This window comes from Astatotilapia calliptera, chromosome 16 (genome assembly GCF_964374335.1).
Source record: "Astatotilapia calliptera chromosome 16, fAstCal68.1, whole genome shotgun sequence".
Classification (NCBI taxonomy): domain Eukaryota; kingdom Metazoa; phylum Chordata; class Actinopteri; order Cichliformes; family Cichlidae; genus Astatotilapia; species Astatotilapia calliptera.
The window spans coordinates 2,548,266-2,556,656 of NC_137437.1; the positions used below are offsets into that span (position 1 = coordinate 2,548,266).

General features: G+C 39.8%; 1 long non-coding RNA gene across 1 annotated transcript; it reads left to right on the plus strand.

Annotated features, from left to right (window-relative positions):
- Positions 1-6,728: 6,728 nt before the first annotated feature.
- On the plus strand, positions 6,729-7,677 carry LOC145420948 (uncharacterized). Its single transcript, XR_013902194.1, has 2 exons — positions 6,729-6,902; positions 7,285-7,677. It is a non-coding gene; the product is annotated as an uncharacterized LOC145420948 (long non-coding RNA).
- The last annotated feature ends 714 nt before the right edge of the window (positions 7,678-8,391 follow it).

Genomic DNA, 8,391 nt, shown 5'->3' on the forward strand with positions numbered 1-8,391 from the left:
AGATGCCCAACGGATTTACTTTACCAAATGGACCATCCCAGCCTTGCTGTATTGGTCTATTGGATTCACCTTTGCTTTTATTGTTTATTTTATTTTCATTTGCTGAACACGGGACAGACTTGACTGGGGAAAAGAAACGGGAGAAAGAAAGAGGGAAAGAAAAGGAGCGGGGAAGAGGAACGGCAATTCAACTTTTTTATTAAATTTTATTTATGTAGTGCCAAATCACAACAGTCACCTCAAGGTACTTATTATTGTAAGGTAAAGACCCCACAATAATTCAGAGAAACCCCAACAATCAGATGAGCACCTATGAGCAAGCATTTTGCTGACAGTAGTAAAAAAAACTCCCTTTAAACAGAAAGAAAGCTGTTTAAGGAGGGGCGGGGCCATCTGACTCTACCGGTTTGGGGTGAGCGCCAGGGGTGATTCTAGGATCAGAGCTTTGGGGGTGAGACGTCTTCCCCGTCTCCGTCAGTCCCTGCATCCTTAAATGTCTCCAGTTGCCCTGAGTTTTCTCTGAATGTCTCCTTGGTGCATTTAAACTCCTGTTCCTCACTGTCCTCGTCGTCTGTTGTCGTCGTCTCCGTTATCAGTCATCATAATTTTACCATCTCTGTGCAAGTCTGCAAATTTCTTTATTAAATCATGAGCTTAAATTCATCAAGTCTCTCTGTGCCTGGGTCCTCGTCTCAAAACATGACATCACTGCTTTGTACATTTTAACAATTTAATCCCACATTTGTGAAAGAAAAGCAAAAGACTTTTTTGAAAAGTCTGTAACAAAACCATCAAATCTGATAAAGGTTATTTAAATGCTGCTAAAGAAGAATGGATTGGAATAGAATAAATACATATCCTAACCTTAATTACTGGGAGAATAATGAATGATGCTCACAGTGAGTAAAAAGTAAACTGAGTGCATTTTTTGGACAGAGATTCACTTTTAATGTGTATCTACCTCGGGAATTTACATCGGTCATTATAAGTGCCGTTTATATTCCACCACAAGCGGACACGGTCACCGCCTTATGCAAGCTGCATGAGGCACTCACACAGCACCAGACACAACACCGGGACGCTGCGCTTATTGTGACGGGGGACTTTAATAGCGCCAACCTCAAACTTTTATCAACACATCACCTGCCCCACCAGGGGTGAAAGGACACTGGACCACTGCTACACTACGGTCAAGGACGGCTACAAGGCACAATCCCGCCCTCCTTTTGGCAAATCTGATCACGCCGCCATCTTCCTCATCCCAAAATACAAACAAAGGCTGAAACAGGAAGTTCCGGTTCAGAGGAAGGTCGCGCGCTGGACGGATCAATCGGTGGCCGCGTTACAGGACGCACTCGATGGGGGGTGTTCAGAAACAGCTCCGATGATGATGTCAACGTGTTTACGGAAGCGGTTGTGGGATTCATCGGGAAACTAGCGGATGATACCGTGGAGACAAAGACTATCACAACGTTTCCCAACCAGAAGCCGTGGGTGGATAAAACCATCCGCGACGCTCTGAGATCCCGCACCGCTGCCTACAACACGGGACTCATGACGGGGGACATGGACCCGTACAAAGCCGCGTCATATAACGTGCGGAGGGCGGTGAAAGAGGCGAAGCAGCGCTACGAGAGGAAACTAGAGTCACAACTCCAACAGAGTGACTCTAGGAGCCTGTGGCGGGGACTAAGGACAATAACGGACTATAAAGCACCAACAACCGGTATGACGAACGCGGCCGTGACTCTGGCAGACGAGCTGAACGCTTTCTATGCTCGCTTCGAGGCTGCAGCTAAGGTCTCCAACAATGCTAGTGTTAGCGGCGCTAACGGCTGCAGACAGGAAGATACTGCCAGCACCGGAAACGTGCTCGTCATCTCCGAGCATGAAGTAAGGAGAGCCTTCAAGAGAGTGAACACCAGGAAAGCAGCAGGACCAGACGGCATCCCAGGTCGTATCCTCAGAGACTGCGCATACCAGCTAGCTCCTGTGTTCACTGAGATATTCAACATCTCTTTATCTCAGTCGGTGATCCCCACATGCTTCAAAGAGTCCATCATTGTTCCTGTCCCGAAGAAACCCCACCCTGCTTCTCTCAATGACTATCGCCCTGTAGCCCTCACCTCAGTAGTGATGAAGTGTTTTGAACGCCTGGTCAGAGACTTCATCATTTCTTCACTACCAGACACACTGGACCCACTACAGTTCGCTTACCGTCCAAATTGTTCCACAGACGATGCCATCTCTCATCTCCTCCACACATCACTCACTCACTTGGACACTAGAAGGGGGAATTATGTTAAAATGCTCTTCATAGACTACAGCTCTGCATTTAATACCATAATTCCCTCCACACTCACCACCAAGCTGGAGCATCTGGGACTCAGCTCATCTATGTGTCAGTGGATCTCCAACTTCCTAACTGGCAGACCACAGGCAGTAAGGATGGGCGGACATGTCTCAGCCTCCACCACTCTCAGCACTGGAGCCCCCCAGGGGTGTGTTCTGAGCCCCCTGCTGTACTCTTTGTACACATATGACTGTGTGGCCACTACCAGCTCCACCACCATCATCAAGTTTGCTGACGACACCGTCGTGGTGGGCCTGATCTCTGATAACAACGAGACGGCCTACCTGAAGGAGATTAGGAATGTGGAGAACTGGTGCCAGAGGAACAACCTCCTTCTAAACGTCAGTAAGACAAAGGAGCTGATAGTGGACTTCAGCACTAAGCAGGAGAGGAACTACCAGACCCCCGTCATCAACGAGTGCCCAGTGGAGAGAGTGGACAGCTTCAAATACCTCGGAGTTCACATCACGCAGGACCTGTCATGGTCCTGTCACATCAACACCGTGGTGAAAAAGGCCCGACAGCGTCTCTACCACCTCAGACGCTTGAGAGACTTCCAACTGCCCTCCAAGGTGCTCAGGAACTTTTACTCGTGCACCATAGAGAGCATCCTGACGGGAAACATCTTAACCTGATTCGGGAACAGCACCATGCAGGACAGACGAGCTCTACAGAGGGTTGTGCGATCAGCTGAGAGTACCATCCGCTCCGAGCTCCCTGACCTGCACTCAATCTACAGCAGGCGGTGCTGGACCAAGGCCAGGAAGATGGTGAAGGACCTCAGCCATCCCAACAACAGACTGTTCTCTCTGCTGAGGTCAGGAAAGCGATTCCGCTCCCTGAAGACCAACACAGAGAGACTGAGGAGGAGCTTCTTCCCGCAGGCGATACGGTCTCTCAATCACACCACCACACAGTACTGACCCACACATACAGTTCTTACACACACTGGACTTTGTTTTCACTTCATTACTTAAATCACGCTGCTGTTATTGTGTATATGCTGCTGTTATTGTGTATATATTTATTTATATTTCTTCATACATTCTTATATAGTTCTATATTGTGTATTTTGTTGTACAGTTATTTTATTTTCAACTTTAATTTATATATTTTATCTTATTCTTCCCAGTTAAATTTACCCTTCATTCTAATTTGTGTTGTACAGTTATTTCATTTTTAACCTTAATTTATATTTTATTCCTTCCTAGTTAAATTTACCCTTTTTAATTTTTCATATTTATTTCCTATCTTATTCATAGCCTTTTCCTTTTTTGTTTTCTTTAGGTCACGAGCAGTTGTCCAAGCATTTCACTACATATCGTACTGTGTATGACTGTGTACGTGACAAATAAAATTTGAATTTGAATTTGTATAATATAATACAGATACATAACAAATACACTCCAAAAACAGAAGAATCCTTGAAATGCACAAATGTACAAAATATTAATAAAAAACTATAAAAATGGAGGCAACTTTGCCTGTGGTACAATGTATACAATGTATGAAAAAATCTTTCTGTAATGCAACCGTTCTCTGACTTGTATCCCCATGTGATGTCTGTGTTGTGTGTGTATGGTCGGGGGGCGGGTTCATTCCACTGCAGGGCAACCTGCTGCAGATGCTAATTTACTAATACTACTGTTACAATAATACTGTTGTAAGATTTATGAGTTTCATGCTTGGTACTTGGGAGAGCTTGACATTTTCTCAGGTGGTACACACTGTAAAAAGTTTGAGAAACACTGATAATGTCACGGTTCTGGGTCATTTTGACCCAGCTTTTTCAGTTTTTTATATTGGTACCACTTTACAATAAGGCTCCCCTTATAGATGCTAATAAATAGTTTATAGCTATATTATTAATTAATCTGTAAATGCTTTATAAACCATTATTAATGGTTTATTATGCATTAGTTAAGGGTGAGAAAGAGGAAAAAAACTGACCGGTTTCTTGCCAAATAGTGAGCCAAATGTGTTCACCTATATATTTCATCTAGAGGTGCTATATTAAACATTTCAGACTAAGTTACTATCCTGTAAGAACAATCAGCATTTGTAAACATATTTTTTTATCATATAAAATTGTACTTCAGAAATGCATTATAAATATCCACAACTATCAATCAGAGCTTTGTTGTAAAGTGTAAAACATAAAACCATTTATTAATGAATAATAAATATTTATAAATGCCAAATGGGAGCCTTATCGTAAAGTGTAAAGCATAACACCATTTATTAATCACTAATAAACATTTATAAATGCCAAATGGGAGCCTTATTATAAAGTGTAAAGCATAACACCATTTATTAATCACTAATAAACATTTATAATTGCCAAAAGTGAGTCTTAAATGTATAATGTCACGATTTTTTTACACTTAGACCTAAATTACAATCAGTGCTTGAAATAACATTTAACTGCTGTCAAAAATGGCAATGTATTGTAAGAGTAACACATGTAACATTAAATGTGTTTTTTAAAACACCAAACAGTCACCCACTCCAAAAAAAGTTCATGCCAGACTGGTTCAAACTGGAAATATTTTTTGTATGTCCTTAAATAAGCGTCCCAGTGGTCCATCAGGGTGTCGCGAACCAAGCCAAGATGACCACTCAAGAACCATCAGGTGTTCCTCCAGCAACTTCTCAGTGCGATTTCCTCTTAGTCTACGGACATGTCCTTTGATGGTCATCCAAGCCCTTTCGATATGCTGTGTATGACTGCCAGATTGAGGATCTACAAACCACCTGCTGTGATTTACAGTGTAATGTCTGTACCCTATGTTTGTCAAAACATTCTTGTAGGCTCTCCACTCATCACTGATAATGGCACTACCCAACTTAACATGCTGTCTGATCAGAGGAACAAGGTGGCGCCTTGATCGTTTTTCAACAAGTTTTAACACGAGCCTTCGCCTTTTGTCTTTAATTCCCATCATTCCAAATACCCATTTCTTCCTTTTCCATGCATTTCCAAAGCGTCCACGTGCATACTGAAAACAAAAAGAATAAAATTAAACAGAATTAAAATTAAAAAGAATAAAATTAAATATCTACAAAGAAACATTCAAAAAGATGGTTGCTTCTACTAATTTGTTTTACTTATGGTAAAGGTTTCCATGTTTAGAGGACACATTCAGATCTGCATTGATTCTAACAAACCTGTCTGAGAGTTTACCAACCTTTCGCTGATGACGGAGACAGCTTTCATCTATAACCACAAATTCTCTGTCACCACCAAGACGGTGTCCATTGTTTATTCTGTGTCTTTTAATTGCACGTATACAAACATGTCGAATGTGTCTTGCCATGCTACTTAGTGTTCTGGAGCTGCCAGCCACTTCATCATCGATCATATCTATTTGTCTGAGCCTGAGCCCTTGTGAAAATCTGTGATAGAAATTGAGGCAATTATTACTTACTGAGGCCCTAATTTTATTTCACAAGTCTCGTATTGGTGTTCAATTATGAAAGGTGCATTGCTATTAATGTCTACATCTACATATACCTGTAAATGAACTTCATCCAACTGAAAAGAGATGTTTTTGATTTCTCAAAGAGGGAGCCAGTTCTAATTGTTCTGGAAACTTTCCTATGACTTGCTCTTTTGCAGCACCTGAGAACATATCAATGAGTTAAGTAAAGAAATGGACCCTTAAACAAGAGCATTAATTGAAAAGATAATCACAAAATTAAGTATGAAGAAAATAATAATGAAAAGAGGTTAATGCTCCCTCTTGCATTGATAACCGAAATATTTTGTTATATTTACTACATGCACTACATTATCATGCATTATAATGTATACATATATTGGTCTTTCTTCACCACGGAAATCATTTTCATCTTATGGTGACAAACAGGACATCTAAGCTTCTTTTTTAGCAGGTGTTTCTTCTGCAGCCATTTAATGAGCCTTAGTCCCTTATATTTAGTTTGTTTTCCTTCTATTCTGGCGCGCAATCTCATTCCCAAAGACATTCTGGTGGAAAAAAATGAGTAATTTATTTTATTATCACCTCGAAACACCGTAAAATACTCTATGGGAGTCTAGTGCAAATCGGTTCAGAGTTAAAGAACTTCACATGCTATATAAAACAAGCCCTATAATCAAAAATAGTCCCACGCAAAAGAGAGGATTGTCTCACCTGTTATAATGTATCTCCGACTTTGTTATGTAGATCTAACCCGCTGGATTCATGCTAAAAAAATATGTTCTGCTGCCAAAGGGAGGGAAAACAAATTTAATTTAAACGCAGAGGAGCTTATACAACCATCCAATCACAGTTAACTTTATTAAGGAAAGCCCCTCCTCTCAGAGCGCGACAGGCAGTGGAGCGCTCTGGAAGGTCAAGCCAAAGGGGCACGAACAGACACACTGAAGGCGCTCGTTCAAGTTGCTGCGCCATGGATGGAGCAGAAGATAAAAATTTGTGTGCGTCTGCGACTTACACAGTTAGCACACGTTCGAAGAGATACAAAAAGCAGAGACTGGATGATCTAGATTGCACTAAGCCAACGACGTCAGCAGTTAGACATGAAGGTGAGTATAATGCTAGCTAGCTAGCTACCGAGCCATTTGGCTGCTAGCTACAGTGGCTAACTAACGTCACATAACATGTGAATAGCTCTATTACTATTGGTTATTCCAAACGATTGATATCACTTAGTTGTATATTTTTAGTTTTGTTTATGTGCATCATTAAATTTATATTAAACACCCTGGTAAGGCAGTACACATAAGAATTATTTGCCTTGTTTTAGAAATGTCTGAACCACCACATGTGTATATAACATAATTTTTACAAAGTGGCTTTTTATAAATTCAAGTTGTAACCGTTTTTAATCAATATTTTATTTGAGTTTCCCAAGTTTAGATTATAACTTATTTTAGTGTTGTAATTTAATAATTGTTTGTTCTTTAGATTCTTCTTCTAATCCTGCCCCTACTGCAACTGCCCTTCTTAACAAGGAGCAAGAGAAACTGACTTTTCTTAAGGAGAAACTGGAGCGCAACACCCTGATGGACCACTGGGACGCTTATTTAAGGACATACAAAAAATATTTCCAGTTTGAACCAGTCTGGCATGAACTTTTTTTGGAGTGGGTGACTGTTTGGTGTTTTAAAAAACACATTTAATGTTACATGTGTTACTCTTACAATACATTGCCATTTTTGACAGCAGTTAAATGTTATTTCAAGCACTGATTGTAATTTAGGTCTAAGTGTTATAAATGGTGACATTATACATTTAAGACTCACTTTTGGCAATTATAAATGTTTATTAGTGATTAATAAATGGTGTTATGCTTTACACTTTATAATAAGGCTCCCATTTGGCATTTATAAATGTTTATTAGTCCTTAATAAATGTTGACATGTTTTAAACTTTACGACAAAGCCATCTTTTGTCATTTATAAATGTTTATTAGTGATTAATAAATGGTGTTATGCTTTACACTTTATGTGGCTGAACCACATAAAAAAAATAATAATAATTTTAATCTCCAAAATCAATGATAACGTTATGTTAGAATGTTGTTAAAGAGGGTCAAAATGTTTCAACCCAGTTTGTTTTGCAGATTCTGTATAGCAGCTTTAATACAGGGAGAACAAAACTTCCAGATTGTGAGTAAAATTAGTTTTTTTTTTCTCTTTGTCAGTTTAACAGTTTGTTGTGCCTGTCACTGTTCCGTCTGTTTTCTTACCTGGTTCTTCCTGACCTTGTACTATCTCCTCACGTTCCCTCTTTCCTCTCTCCCTCCTTGAACTGTATTTAATTAGATGAAAAAATTACATTAATATGAAAAAAAATACTGAAGATCACTAATAAAGTCCTCTCTCAGTGTACTTTCAACCAAAAGGCAAATAACAAACCACACGAACATCTAATAAAAGATAAATATTGAAACACTGATCCAACATTATTCTTGACTGACGGATCTTCTTTTTTTATCTCCTTTTTTTTTTAAAAACAAACCAAAAAAAACCCTTATATCCATTATGAACCTGGTGGTCTCATTATGAACAC